This window comes from Dipodomys merriami, unplaced genomic scaffold (assembly GCF_024711535.1).
Source record: "Dipodomys merriami isolate MVZ:Mamm:240054 unplaced genomic scaffold, mDipMer1.0.p SCAF_18, whole genome shotgun sequence".
NCBI classification, from domain to species: Eukaryota; Metazoa; Chordata; class Mammalia; order Rodentia; family Heteromyidae; genus Dipodomys; species Dipodomys merriami.
In genome coordinates, this window is record NW_027203159.1 from 14,569,105 (window position 1) to 14,584,792 (window position 15,688).

Below are 15,688 nucleotides of genomic sequence, written 5' to 3' on the forward strand. Positions count from 1 at the left end.
TCCTTATCCTGCAAGTGTTCTGCCAGGATCACAGAATTCCTTCGACTTTCCAGCTGCTGCTCCTTCTCACAACACCTCTGACTGCTCTTCAGCGTTCTCTTTAAGTTTGCAATGGTGTTATTAAGAGGTTTTTTTTCCACCTCCAACTGTTCCATTGAGACCTACTTCTTCTGCATTATTCTTATGGTGAGATCTTGACAGTCTGTTTGGTGTTTTCCTCTAATAGCTTCTCTTTCTTTTCAATTCAGTGTAATTTGTGACAGATCTTTCAACTGTTCTGTTTTTCTGCCTAATGGTCTTTCCCTTTCCTGGTCATTCCTGATCAGAGCATGCCTGTCCTTTAACTCTTTCTGAAAAGTAACAGTCTCTTTTTTTTGAGGGGGGGAGCATCTGGTCATGGGGCCTGAACTCTGGGCCTGCTCACTGTCCCTCAGCTCTTCAGCTCAAGGCTAGCACTCTAAAACTTGAGCCACAGCACCACTTCTGGCTTTTTTTCTGCTTATGTGATGCTGAGGAATTGAACCCAGGGCCTCATTCATGCAAGGCAAGTGCTCTACCACTGAGCCACCTTCCTAGCCCACAATGTCTTTCTTGATCCTGGTATTTTGCTGTTTTCATGTCCTCTTCTATGATATGGCACCTCTGTGTTTTCCCGATCATCTGCTCTTTCTGTTCTTTCTCTGTTGAATTTCAGCTCACATGATTCAAAGCTTATAATTACTACGTACTTCATCCTAATACATTCTTGCATCATGTCCAGCTCCTTTCTCTTGGCCTTGATTTCCATGTACAGTGTCAGGATGTTCTCCTGCCCTACCATATAGTCAGCAAGGATGGCAGTGTTGTCATCCCGTTGTTGTCATGCCTCTGAAATGCAGTTCCCTTTTGTTCCTAAACTTAAGAAAGCTATATCAACAGAAATGTCTAAGCACAATCTGTACAGTCGCTGCAGTCTTTGCAACATGGTCTTTGGCTTACCCTTTGGTAGCGAAGGCCTGCTGGCCTCCTGAGAAAAACTCCACACACTCTTTCTTGCTTGGACGGCTAGTGTGGTTAAAAAGGCATCGTGCTCCTGAATTTGAACTCATGTGGAAAGAACCTTACTTGGTGTTGATAATTACACTATCAGATAAAATGCTGCAGGAAAATAACACTGAATCCATCACTCTCAAGTCAAACAGGCAGTGGAACAATATCCAGAGAAGGCTACATGATGTACAGTTCAGAGACACTCAAAAAACCCATTAGGGATAAGTCTTACCAAGAGTTAATTAGCGCTAGCTGGTGTATTTCTATGGTTTCCTCATTATCTGTTATATTTGTATTTTAAGTCTGTTGAGGGCAGGGGAAATAAAGGAAATTTTAGGATTTGTTCCAGAAGGAATCAATGATTTGATTGGACATAAAACTAGTGGGGAATATACTAATTAGCAGGGCCCCAGTGGCCACCAGCACCCAATAATCAGTGTAGGCCCTTAGCTTGCTATGCTGGAGTGGACAAGGCATTCCATCAAATGGTACAGAGCATGCTGCTGGAGGGGATAGAGTGCCAAGCCCGAATGGTGAGCTGTCAAGAAGGGATAGGGCAATGTGCAGTTTGAGATGCCTGAAAATTGTAAGGCAGGAGAGCCATTGGTCTGACAGAGGGGTTCAACCTATCATAGGAAGTATGTTCAGAACAATAGATGGGGAGAGAAAGAGGAGAAAGACCTGGAAGGAAGAAAGTTGTGAGACAGCAGGAGGGAAAAGCCCTGGGAGGAGAGGGAGTAGGAGAGTAGGAATTGAAGGATGACAATTGGCACATAGGGCAGAGCAGGATAAGCGTGGAGAGGGAGGCGGGGCCTGAAGGGAAAAAGAAAGTGGTGGAAGGGGAAAAGGGAAGAACCTGGAAGAAAGGACAAGTGTGTAGAAAAAGTGGGAGGAAATGAAAAGAAAAAAGCCTTGCCCTTTGAAGTTTAAAGCTTTAGAGATCTTAATTTGGAGGGCTGGTGTTTTGCAGACCAATTTATAAAGGGCAGGGCTGCCCATTAGTGGTCTGAGGTGGTCGAAGCTGCTCATTTCTCTTTGCATCTACTCCAGTACAAGGTAGCTGCAGGTCCTTTTCTCATGTAAATAAATTTGTTTATTATCTTAAATATGCCGCGAAGGATTGTCTTGATTTTATGGGTCATAATATACAATTTCATATGGAACTTAGGGTCCCAATGCCTATGAATTTTCTAAAATGTTATAGTCATAATGTTTGTGAAAACACAATGGAACAGTAATTCACAATGGCAATGTAATATATCATGTCATGACTATGTATTGTCACAATTATTTGTTGATGCCATAATGTTGATGATGTAACTGCCAATGAGTATATGAGTTCAGAAAGGGATTGTAAAGGTCTCCAAAGGCAAGTGTTGGCAGGAATGTGATCAATTCCTAACAAGTTTTTGATGGTTAAAATGTGGCAAAATGGTCATAACCTCTGACAATGTTATGTCACAATTTTCATGTCACAAGGTTTTTATAATATTATATGTCATAACGAATATTATGTGGTTGAAAAAATATGAACTCACAAAAGGAGTAAGTATCACACTGGCACCACTTAAAAAGTTATGAGGAGGGGACAAGCTTGTGATGTCATACTGTTGATGATGTCACTACAGGTTTCTAATGTTGCAATGGAAGGTCTGATGTTGTCCTTAATCCACAATAAAGATTTAAGTACATTAAGATGTCACAAACGAGTCTTTGTGTGCTGAGAGGTAATAACAGGTTGGATTTCACAATGTGATAATGATGTTACAACAGCAATGTGATGTCACAATACTTTTGTGATGTCACAGTGTTAATGAAGTCAGCAATACAATAATGATGTGACCACACTTGTAATATGACAATGACAGGTGTGATTTCAATTGCTATTTTACGAGGATATGTGATCAAGGAAAGAGTAAGAAGTCCCAAAGCACAATTTTCTAACATGCGATGGGGTTGTAATAGGTTTGTGAAAACAAAATGGGACAAAGATATCACAAAGGAAATATGATGTCACAATAACATGTCATAATAATGGCTTGATGTCATAAATAGTTGTTGATGCCATAATTGTGATGAGGTCACAACAGGATTGTGAGGCCACAATGGGATGCTGAAGTCAAAATGGCATGGTAGATCTCAATTATTTATTAACAATGAATATATGAGTTCACAAAGGGATTGTGATATCTCTAAATGCATACCTTGACACGAATGTGATAAAGTCCAAAGATGGTTTTGTTACTAAGTGACACAATGTTCATGAGTTCTGGCAGTGTGACGTTATAGTGTTCATGTTGTCACAGTGGTTTTCTATATCATATGTCATACATGAAATATTAGGAAGTTGAAAACAGATTATGAGCTCACAAATGGCCTAACATATCTCAATGGTAACATTTTACCAAAATTATGAGGACAGAAGTTTGTGATGTCACAATGGATTAGTGATATCACATTTATGTCATCAAAATGGATTTCTGATAAGACACATGTCACATTTGAAATAAAAGGGATACACATTCATGTTGTATGATGTAAAAATGCATGTGTGATATCATAATACTATTATGAAATTGTAGTATTGTGAGGCCAAAATGTAATAAGTACATTTCCTATTAAGCATTGTTGCATCCTCCTTTGTTTTTCCCATACCATGCCTCTGGCCTCCACAATTGCATTCCCCCACTCCCACCTATTTTCAACATAGTGTCTTGTAGATCTCATTATTACAATGGGAACCCTGTATCCCTATATAAACTTCCTATTTTTTCCCTTTGTCTCCCCAAATTAGAGAAATGTATATAAAAGATGCAGGGCACCGACATCAAATTCAGGGAAAACAGAGGTTATACTGTGGGGGAGCAACATACAAACCAAAAAAAAAAAAAGAACCATAGTTAGCAGGGTTCCCCTTATTTGAAATAACTAGTATATGTCTGGGCAAGTGGAAAAAAGTAAAAAAAAAAACTATGTACATATGACCAAATAAGATAAGTGAAATCAACACCAAAGTAGCAAGACAAGTGTTTTTTTTTTTCTTTCTTGCTATTGTTTCTCTTCAAGTCTTTAACCCATTTATTAGTGGGGCCGCTGTTTCTTTGAGGATTTGTTGGTGGTAGGTTCAATTGTGTGAGTTCTAATTATATTTTAGGTATGAGACCCTTGCCTGTTGGATGGGTAATGCATCTGAGTACTGCCTTTGCTGTGTCCCAGAGGAGCTGGTAATTTGTGTGTTCATTTTGTTAAATATCATGAGTATTTAAATGTCCATTCTAATGTGTTCTATTGCCCACTGGTTGTTCAACAAGGTGTTGGTCAGCCTCCATGTGTTACAGGATTTTCTTCGGTGGTTTTTGGTGTTGAATTCTGCTTTTATTCCCTTGTGATTTGAGAGAATGCAGGGGATAATTTCAATGTTTCTGAACTTGGACAAATTTGCTTTGTGACCTAAAATGTGATCTATTTTGGAGAATGTTCCATGAGCTGCTGAGAAGAACGTGTATTCTGATGCTACTGGTGTTATATTCTGTACATGTCTGCTAAGTATAGTTGATCCATAGTTTATATCTGAGGTTTCTCTCTTGAGTTTTTGCTGTATTGTTCTATCCAGCTGGGACAGTGGTGAGTTAAAATCCCCAACAATTAATGTCTTATGATCTATATGGAATTTTAGGAAAAATAGTGTTCCTTGGTTAATTTGGGTCCTCTGTTATTTGGTGAAGAAATATTTAGAATTGTAATTTACTTCTGAAGGAGAGATCCCCTAATGAATATGTAATGACAGTCTTTATCTTTTCTTGATAATTTTAACTTGAAGTCCATTTAATCTGATATTCGGATTTCAAGTCCCACCTGTTTATGGTGGTTGTTTGCTTCCTAGACTTTAGTCCATCCTTTCATTTTCACAAAATGTTTGTTTGGTGGACAGGGTGTGTGTTTGAAAGGCAGATTTTTTATCCAACTAGACAATCTATGTTGTTTAATTGGAGAGTGATTCCATTTAATAATAAGAATTAGGACTGAAGTGTTTGGTTGATCCTGCCATGGTATCCATCTTCTTGGGGGCTGTGCCCACTGGATTCTTCCTACGGTTCTTAGGTTCTCTGTTCCAGGGCTGCTTCTTGGCACTTAGGTGCTTTTGCTGGTATTCTTTGTGTAGGATACATTTAAGTGTCTTTTATAATGCAATTTGGTGGTGATATACGGTTTCAATATTTCTTTGGTCTGAAAGATTTTATTTGTCCTGCTGTTATGAAGGAAAATATAGCTGAGTGGAATATTCTTGGTTGATACTTGTTTGTCTTTAGAAAAAGCCATGCATCATTCCCTGCCCTTTTGCTTTCACTGTCTCTGCTAATTATTCTGATTGGTTTCTCTTTATAGGTGATTACTTTTTCTCCCTGAAAACTTTAATCATCCTTTCCTTTGTTTCAACTGATCCTGTGTGGATTACAATGTGACAGTGGGATATTCTGGTCTGGTCTGTCTGGTCTCTCTAAATTCTTCTTGTGTCTGAATGGACCTATCCTTTTTGAATGTTTCGGAAATTCTTTGCTAGCATTAAGTTATATAAATGTCCTAAACGCTTCACTTCTGTCTCTTGGCAAGTCTCTACACCCATTGGCCTTAAATTAGGCCTTTTCTTGGTCTCTTCTAACTATTGAATAGATCTATCATATTGCTTAGATTTGTTCTTTCTTTGTAATATCAAAGGGTCTTTAGTACCAGAGACTTGATCCGCTGCACAGACAAACCAACTCTGAAGGCTTTCTTGTTTTATTTCCTTTCCTTCTAATTGGTCAGATTTGATGGCTTCTAATTCTTTGTTGGAGCACTGTTTTAGGTCTTTTATGAACTTTAACTCCTTAATATGGTTTTCTGTATTTATTCTCAAATCTTGATTGGTTATCATATAATTGCACAGATTATTTATTTTTCTTTATTATTATTATTATTTATTTATTTATTATTATTATTATTTATTATTCTTTATTTTGAAAATAACATACAGAGGGGTTACAATTACATAAGCAACTAATGAGTACATTTCTTATCAAACATTGTTGCCTCCTCCTTTGTTTCATCTTCCCATACCTTCCCATCTGCCCCCAACCCCTGTGTCAATGTTATAAAGCTCGTTTTTCAACATAACGTATTGTATATCTCATTGTTGCAATGGGTTCACCTGTGTACTTATTTAAACATAAGGGTTTTCCCTTCACCTGCACAAATTATACCAACATCAAATATAATGAAAACAGGAGTTATACCATAGAAGGGACATAAAAAACAAAAATAAATCATCTCATAAATATGTTAGAAATAATAGTGAGAATGAAAAAAAAAGAGTCCTTATCTTGTAAAGTTGTTCAATCACTTCGAAAATAGTAAGAAGGTTACTGAAAAAACTCCACATAGACCTCCCGTATGACCCAGCAACCCACTTTTGGGCATTTACCTAAATAATCACAAACAAGACCATACTAAAGCTACCAGAACACATATTTTAATTCAGTATTATTTACGATAGCTTAGATATAGAAACAACTCAGATGGCCCTCAGTAGACGAATGGATAAAGAAAATGTAGTGTATTACAAGATCAGGTCATCTGCAAAGAGGGAAAGTTTTATTTCTTCTTTCCCTATTGGGATCCCCTTTATGTTTGTATCTTGTCTTATTGCTGTAGCTAGGCATTCTAATACTAGATTGAAGGGAAGTGGAGAGAGTGGGCATCCTTGTCTTGTTCCTGAGTTAAGAGGAAATGGCTTTAGTGTTTCACCAATGAGTATAATGCTGGCTGTAGGTTTGTCATATACAGCCTTTATTGTCTTGAGGAATGTTCCATGGATTCCTAATATTTCCAGAACCTTCATCATAAAGGGGTGTTGGATCTTGTCAAATGCTTTTTCTGCATCTATTGAGATAACTATGTGGTTCTTATTCTTGCTCCTGTTGATGTGATGAATAATATTAATTGATTTGTGTATATTGAACCAGCTTTGCATCCCTGAAATGAATCCTGTTTGATCATGGTGTATGATTTTTTGGATGAATGGTTCAAGTCGATTGGCCAAAATTTTGTTGAGAAGTTTTGCATCAATGTTCATCAAAGAAATGGGTCTATAGTTCTCTTTCTTTGATGAGTCCCTGCCTGGTTTTGGGATGAGGGTTATGATGGCTTCATAGAATGTGTTCGGTAGTGAGCTTCTTGCTTAGTCTCTGCTGAGAAATCTGAGGTGATTCTAATTGGTTTCCCTTTATAGGTGATTAATCTTTCCCCCTTGGCAGCTTGAAGGATCTTTTCCTTGGTCTGAACTGTTTCTGTGTGGATTATAATGTGACTGTGGGATGTCCTATTCTGGTCTGGTCTATTTGGAGTTCTATAAACTTCTTGTATCTGAATAGGCCTATTGTTTTGCATGTTTGGGAAGTTCTCTGCTAGGATCCTGTTAAACTAATTCCCTAGACCATTAACTTCTGTTTCTAGGTGCTCCTCTACACCCATTATCCTCAGATTAGGCCTTCTGATGGTGTCCTCCAAGTGTTGGAAAGATCTATCATATTTCTCAGACTTGTCTTGAATGGTTTATGTTCTTGCTCTATAATATCTACGCTGTCTTCAATCCCTGAAATTCTCTCTTCTGCATGGTCTAATCTGCTGTCTAGACTTTCTAGTTTGATTTTTATTTCTTTTCCTTGTAATTGGTCAGCTTTGATGGCTTCAAATTCTTTGTTGAAGCTTTGTTTTGGATGTTGTATGAACTTCTTTACTTCCTTAATTTGGTGTTCAGTGTTTATTCTCAAATCTCTTAGTTGATTGGTTATGGTTTCCTTGGAATCCCATTCCTTCCGTTGGGCTCCATTCAGCATTCCCTTTGTGGTATCCCTGACTTCCTTCAGCTCTTTGTTTATGGGTCCAATGAATGCCTTTAGTGACTTTTTTGTATTCTCATCCTGCTCGCTCAATTCATGTATTACTCTTTGATTAGCTTCCTCATCTTTACGCCATTCCTGCCTTTCTCTTTGAGTGTTCTCAAGCAGCTCCAGCAATTCTATTGCAGTTTTTGAGTACCTTCCTCACACTCATGATATTCCTGTATTAACCTTTCGTTTGCGTCCTCTTTTTCCCTATCACACGAATACAGGGTCCTTTGTATGTTTTCAATCTTTTCATTTACCTTGTTTACCAGCAGTGTTTGTAGAGCTACATGGGAACTCTCACCTGGATTATTCATTATCTGTTGTGTCCCCTGATTATCTTAAGTGGGAATTGAGATATCCGGAATTGCCATTTTTCTTGTGTTTTTCCGGGTTACTCTGCCCATTTGGTATGAAAGTAACATCAGTTTTGTGCTAGAACACTATCTTAAGGGAAGCATCAACCAAACTCTGTCGTTGCACGGTCAAAAATGTACAGATACAATCTAGTGCAACAGATATATCTATTCAACGTCAAGCAAGTATATATTAATGGGATACAAACCACATAGAACAATTTAGCAAACCAGAAATTATTAGGTTTAGGGAGAGATGTGGGTGAAAATAGAAATAGAACGATATGGGAAGGCTCAGGGAGAGTTAACTTAACTAAGTCCTAATCTCAAAGCGGGAAATAGGTTGGATAGGATGAAAGTATAGAGAGAGAAAAATGAAGAAAAAGAAAAAAGAGACAAGAAAAAATAGAAAAGTAAAAATTTTAAATTAAAATTGAAATGCTTCCAAGTTATGAAGATTTCAAAATGAAATAGTCAGAGAAGAGCGTGGATATAATGAAAGAAGGGGAGAGATACAAAGGAGACGCGAAAAACTCAAAAATAAAAATTCTTAAAATATTATATAGGTATAAAGAGGTGGTACTGCCATTAAGGTTTTTTAAGTCCAAGAGGTTTTGAATTCAGTAATAAAGTTCTGTATTAAATGTGTACAAAATGGGGCATAAGGTCTAATAATCAACTTCGAGTATATCTGAAGATGTGCAGAACAGCAATTAAGTCACACAAACAAGAACAAAAGAGAAGTAAAGGTGAAAAGAATGAGAAAGAAAGAAAAAATATCAGAAGTTCATTAGAGATAAACAAGAAACAAAAACTATAATTTTTTTAAAAAGGAAGAAAAATGCACACACACATATACCCCTAAAATTAAAATTATAGAGGAAGAAAAAAAGTTACTAGAAAACAATTTTTTAAAAAGGTAAAAATTAAAAATTAAAGAAAGCTTTTAGAAAAAAATTATAAAAGGTACAAGAAAAAGAAAAAAAAAGAAAAAAAGTTCTTTTTTTTTTTTTTTGGTGGGGGGAGTGGTGGGAAGATCCTGTATTTGCCTTGTGTCCATAACCAGCCTCTTGTTGGAGTCCCTGGTCTGCTTGTGGTGTTTGATTTTCTTGTAGCTGGGTTGGTTTCTTCACTTTGTTTGAGCAGGCAGAAAAATGCTCTGCTTTACCCAGGATTTTGAATCCTCCTCCCAGGCTAGTTCAATGGGAGGGAGATCTGCTTGCAGTATCACAAAAGTGGGAGATGGCTGTTTGCTCGAGTTTGGAGATGCTTTGATGAGGCTATGTTCTGGGGAGCGTTGAGGCCCTTCAGCAAACAGTAGCTTTTCCCTGAGACTCACAGAGCCCAGCCTGGAGCCATTCTCAGGGTTTAGGTTTACTGAATTTCAATTGATTGTAGAGGCTGCTAAAGGGAGGGGCAGCCTCTGGCTCTGTTTACCCAGTGAAGAATCACTTCTGGGGCTGGTGGCTAGAGCTGGGTGACTTTTCCCTGGGTGGAGCTGAGTCTGGAAGGATCAGTTTAGGTTCTTGTGATGTGGTAAATGACTCTAGTTTTATTCCAAGGCCTGAGTTGGGGCTAGCAGCTTGGCTGGGTCTTTGTCAGTATCAAACATGGAGATCTCCAGTTGTGTGTGGGGTGGCATTCCCTCCTCTGCTTCCTGAGAAGGAGTGAGGACATCAGGCTTCTACTCACATTGAGTCTTGCTTCCTGGGTCGTCTCTGATCTGCAAACTTCAGGATGAAGATGTCTTCTCCATGTCGGTTATTGCTGGTGTTGAGTAGAATCTGCTCACCCACCGCGTCTGGTTTCTTCGTCCCAGACTCTCTGTGTTGCAGGTATGGCAACTATGGACGCTGCCACCACTGCTGTCGCAGCAGCAGCAGCAGCTGGCAAGTGCTCAGAACTGTCTCCTTGCCTTGATCTTCCCTCTCTGGCCTAACTCTCAGTACTGTGCTGGCACACTTGGTGTGATTCTCTGGCTTAGGACTGTTCACTGGCACCGTAAAACTGCTTTTTATTTGAGAGCTTGTTTAGTCTCCAGCCTCTCCTCCACCATCTTCTAGTCTCCCAATATCCCTTTAAGAAATTTTTAATGTTTGTAAAGCAATTGCAGTCACAGTATGTAATGATAATAGGGAAAGCTATAGAATGATGTAGAATTATTTATATTTTTATAAATATATGAATGTAAATGTGAATATTGCAATCAACAGAACAATGTGAGGAGTTCTAAAGACTGAACCCTGTTTAAAATTAGTTTTCACATATCTGTATCAACCCTGTAAATGTTAGAGAACTTAGGGTTATCCTAATTGAGTGATAGGAGAATATTTTAATCAGGAAACTTAAAAATTATTTATTTTAACTATTATTTCAAGGTGACATATTTTACATATTTATACTTGGGTTAATCCTATTACAAGCATGGGAATATCTCTGCTTTCCTAAATAATGTAAGAAAAATTATGTTGTTTCAACTGAGGAGGCATAAGTTAAAACAAAATTGCACCAGATCAAACCAAATACTTCAGAAACATGCATAAGAGAAAATTACAGGGAGAAACTGGCAAGAACATAGCAAGTGTATACACACATTAACACAATTTGTCACACAGAAGCAAATTAATACTTTGGGGGGAAAATGGAAAGTATTCTTTGGCCACTGTATTTTCAAATGTTCTCTTTACACAAATATCTAGACTATTGTTTTACTTCCCTCCTAAAAGAATGATAATTTGAGCTTACAATTATTTTCAAAATGACGTTAAAATATTTGAATCTTTAGGTCACATTAAACGGTTTTGCCTAAATTTAGAATTGGGAAATGATATTTCCCTAGCAAACTGCCTTCGGGGATATTCTTTCCAGGAAATTCAAAGAGAAAATGGAGAGTATTTCAGATTCAGCAAATGGAGTGCTGTCTCAAAGTGACCAACTTTTAGAAGCTTGAATAAATTTTAAGAAATAAATCAACCTTCATCTGAAAAGAAACAGAGCTAGTGATTTTATAGCCACACATATAGTTTTTGTTAGGTCAGGTGTACATCTTACATACAATTAAATGTAGAATGAGTGAGTATAATTACTATTAACTGCATAAAATGTACATCCTATGGAATGTCATCTGAACATTGTGTATGCTATCCCAGGGCACCTATCCTTGAGGACATTAACTTAATCAATATACCCTTCCAGGCAGAAACTTTATTAAATGAATAACTAAATTCAAAATATAGTCCAGGTAATGAAAAATGTCACTCATTTCCCAAGTTAGTTTACCCAAGATTATTGTGCGAATTGTTTCTCAAAATGTGTTTATTCATGAAATGTGTTCCATATTTCAGAATTGTCAATGACTTTTGATTATTGATGAAGTTTTTATTCATAATTTAGTGATTATGAGTCATTAGTCAGTACCATCCCTGATTGATTATTATTCATTACACTTTCTGGTGACGCACTTTCTTTATTTTCCACTTTATTTCCACATGAGTTTCAGGAAATGTGCTTACCTTCTGGATTTCTCTCCCTAGAGTCGCTACAAGCTAGGTAGAACTGATTATTGCAGAAGATATTCAAATACTTTCCTCTTTTCCTTAAATCCAAGGCATTGCAATGTCTCCCCTTGGTCCATGTTTAGAAACTAAGTTGATGAGAAAAAAGAGAAATGTTATCTCAGGATATGAAACATCTGAATAACTACTAAATTCATTTAAAATTCTCTTTTAGATATGAAGATTTCTCAGTATTTATTTAATATACATTTTGAACTTAAATGTTAGTAATGTTTCTGGAATTAATCCTGTACTATTACTTGGTGCATAGCATATGAATTATAAACAGCCAAATTCACATAACTATTCAGATTAATTTAACAAAAATTTTTCCTTTTTTATTGTGAAAATACTGTACAGAGGGGTTACAATTACATGGGAAATATAGTGAGTACATTTCTTATCAAGTATTGTAGCTTCCTCCTTTGTTTCCCCATCCCATCCCTTCCCACCCTCTCCCTGTCCTCCCACCTAACCCCCCTTCCCCCCACCAATGTTGTAAAGTTCGTTTTTGACATAACGACTTGTAGTTGTCATTGTTGTAATGGGTCCACCTATATGACTATTAAAATGATTTGGTTTTTTTCCCTAAATTTTTAATAAAATTTTATTTTAAAATTGTATGTTTTCTTTAGTGAACTTTGTAGAGCATTTCTACATTGTGCATCACAGGTTGAATTATAAGAAAAAATTCTCAAGACGCTACTGAAAAACGTCTAGTCATAAAGATGTTTCTGTGCCTGGATAATGTCATTTTTTGAAAGTATATTTGATACTTATCTGTGTGCTATTATTAACTGTTAGGAAACAATGCTAAAAGTTTCCTAGCAAAGACAAAGATTTAAATTTTGGGAGTGAATGAAATATTGGCCAGAAATTTAGAGAGTAGTTCTACAATTATGTGATAAGACCAATATTGCAATTAAGTAGGTAGGGTCCTGGTATTTCAATCAAACCTAGAGAATATGACAAGAAAATGAACTTGTAGGAAGACAACTAATATTCATAAAATCTATATACAGACATGTGTTGATAGATCTGTTCTATTCACATCCTGAAGAGTCTAGAAAAGGCACAAGTTACCCTGAGTCTACAGGCTACAAGCTGTCTCTCACAAATTAATATTGATTCATTCCTCCTCAGTATTTCTTCAGCAAAACCGAGAATCATTTGAAATTACACACTAGGCACACCTATGCCCATAAAAGGAAACTCTTCCATTTAATGACCAATAATAAAAATCTTTAATAACTCATCTATACCCATGAATTCGACTGTATTGATACTGTATTACATAGCAATCCAACCAATAATTATTCACAAGGTGGATCTTCCAAAACTATGCTTCAGACTATTCCATTTTTAGTCAAGAATGTTGTATTAGGGAAATAAACCCTAAGATATGTATTCAAATGTTTTTTATGTGATTTTTTCTAACACATTTATAAGATGATTTCTTAGTTGCGTTCTCTGTCCCTCCCCTCCCCCACGGTATAACCCCTGCTTTCACTGTATTTGATGTGAGTATAATTTGTGCATGGGAAGGGAAAAAAAACAAATAGTTTAAATAGGGATACAGGTGGATCCATTGCAACAATGAGATGTACAAGTCCTTGTGTCTAAAACAAACTTAACAACTGTGGTGGGGGAGGAGGATTTGGTGGTGGCACGGAGGAAGGATGGGAAGGAATGGGAAGGGGAAACAAAGGAGGAGGCTACAATGCTTGATAAGAAATATACTCATTATCTTGTCCATATAACTGTAACCCCTCTGTACTGTATTCTCACAATAACAAAAAGAATGTTGTATACCAAAGTGCCAAATCAACTACAAATATGTCAGGGCAAATATATATGGGGCAAATTACACACAAGTTAAAAATGAAGATAGACATCAAGTATGGTTCCATAAAAGTGTTTTTGTTATACTCGACAGTTACAATCCATTCTTCTTGAAACGTTTTAGAAATACATTGACACATTTCCAGAAGATGCATATCCTCTTGCCTGAAAAATATATTTTCTTTACAGAATCATACCAGCTTCACAAAGTGCATTTTCCCTCTTCAAAAGAATACATTTGGAATGATATTTTCTGTACACAAAGAACCTGGTTTTTCCTTTCCTTGGGTTTTGGAAAGAACTACTAGAATTCTTGTTCAGATGAATTTACAAATGTAAATTATTTAGATGGATGTGACACTTGTGTAGTATGAAATTTTCATGGTCTTTCAGTACAGAGTAGATAATTGTAAGTTTGTATAAGAAGTCTAAAATTATTAACGTTTTGTTATATATTTATTAGGCTCTACAATTTTAACAATGTATGTAATGGAAGATGATACTCATAAGAAAATTTAAGGACACTGAAAAATGAAGTATGATTTGTTCTCTGTCTGGAAACAAATGTAGATTTGATGATTGATGTTTCCATATTCCAAACTTACCATGTCTATGTGGAAGAGACATGGTGAATTCCAATAAAGACATAAACACCTGGGTTTATTTATGGATTCAATGTAAGGATGAACAGGTAGAAGAAATCAAAATGAATTCATTTGGTTGAGTGAACGTCATTATACATATATACATATATATTTATGTATGTAAATAAGATGTAGCTAAAACAATGAGAAATGGTTTGAAATTCATGATTTGTTAACACGGATTCCAGCAAGAAATAAGAGAAAAATATTATTTAGTTTCTGTGGAAAAGACCCGAATGTGTATTTCTGTATTCTTCATATGAACAAGAACGTAATTAGTAGTTCAAGAGATATTCAAAAACAAATAAGAGCACATCCTCAGTTATTTTCAACAAATTTTATCCTTACTGTTGCACTTTCATTTCCATTCAAACTTGTTCATTACATACAAATCTTTTCACAAATTATGCTTGGACACACTCTGTCTCAACACATTCAGTTAGTTGAACATTTCAAGTGTGACCCTAGTCAATCAATTATTGTCCAATCTTATTATTGTCCAGTTCTTCAAATCTTCCCCTAATGTTCCCCATTCAGGTTCAGCTATGCCTTGGCAGATGTTTTGAAATATGTCTCTTTTGCTGTATTCATGAATGTATCATGATCCAGGAAAATAAGAAAAAATGTATTCAGATGGTTGAATAGAATAGAAAAGCCACAGTGGATTTTTTATATAATATTATTGCAATGAATTTAAATAAACATGATATTTTGATATCCATTTCAATATTTGTGAAGGGATGCATAAAAACAAAGCATAACGTGATTATTTCATGAGATGTATTCTTTAAAAGGATACATGCTGCATGGTAGGCAAGTAAAATATGAAGAGATACCATGAAAATACCTTCAGTTACAATTAAAATAAATGTAATAAAAAATAACATGCTTTCCCATTATTATGTGTAAAGAAAAAATTCCCGTTAAATTGACAGTCACATTATGAAGAGGTATGAAGTAAATATATTCATCAGTCCAGAAAAATAACTAACTTTGAAGAAACATACACATGTCACCTGTCCGTATGAAGAGTTAAATCTTGAAGTTTGAAATGAATATAGAAAATTTCCATTAACTAGGTTAATGGAAATATTAACTAGGTTATAATATAACCAAGTTATATAACCTAATATAATATTATATACTATATAATATTAACTAGGTTAATATTTCTTCATTAAAATTACTTATTCAAATATATATGGTTATGAGAATTCCATGCTGCAGCACACCAAGTTTTGGAATGCATGGCTAGATTCGAGCCCAGCGTCAGATGTTTGACTATCAATGGCCCAATTATGGATTCAGTTCTCATTACCAAAGAAGTCATAGAAGGAAAA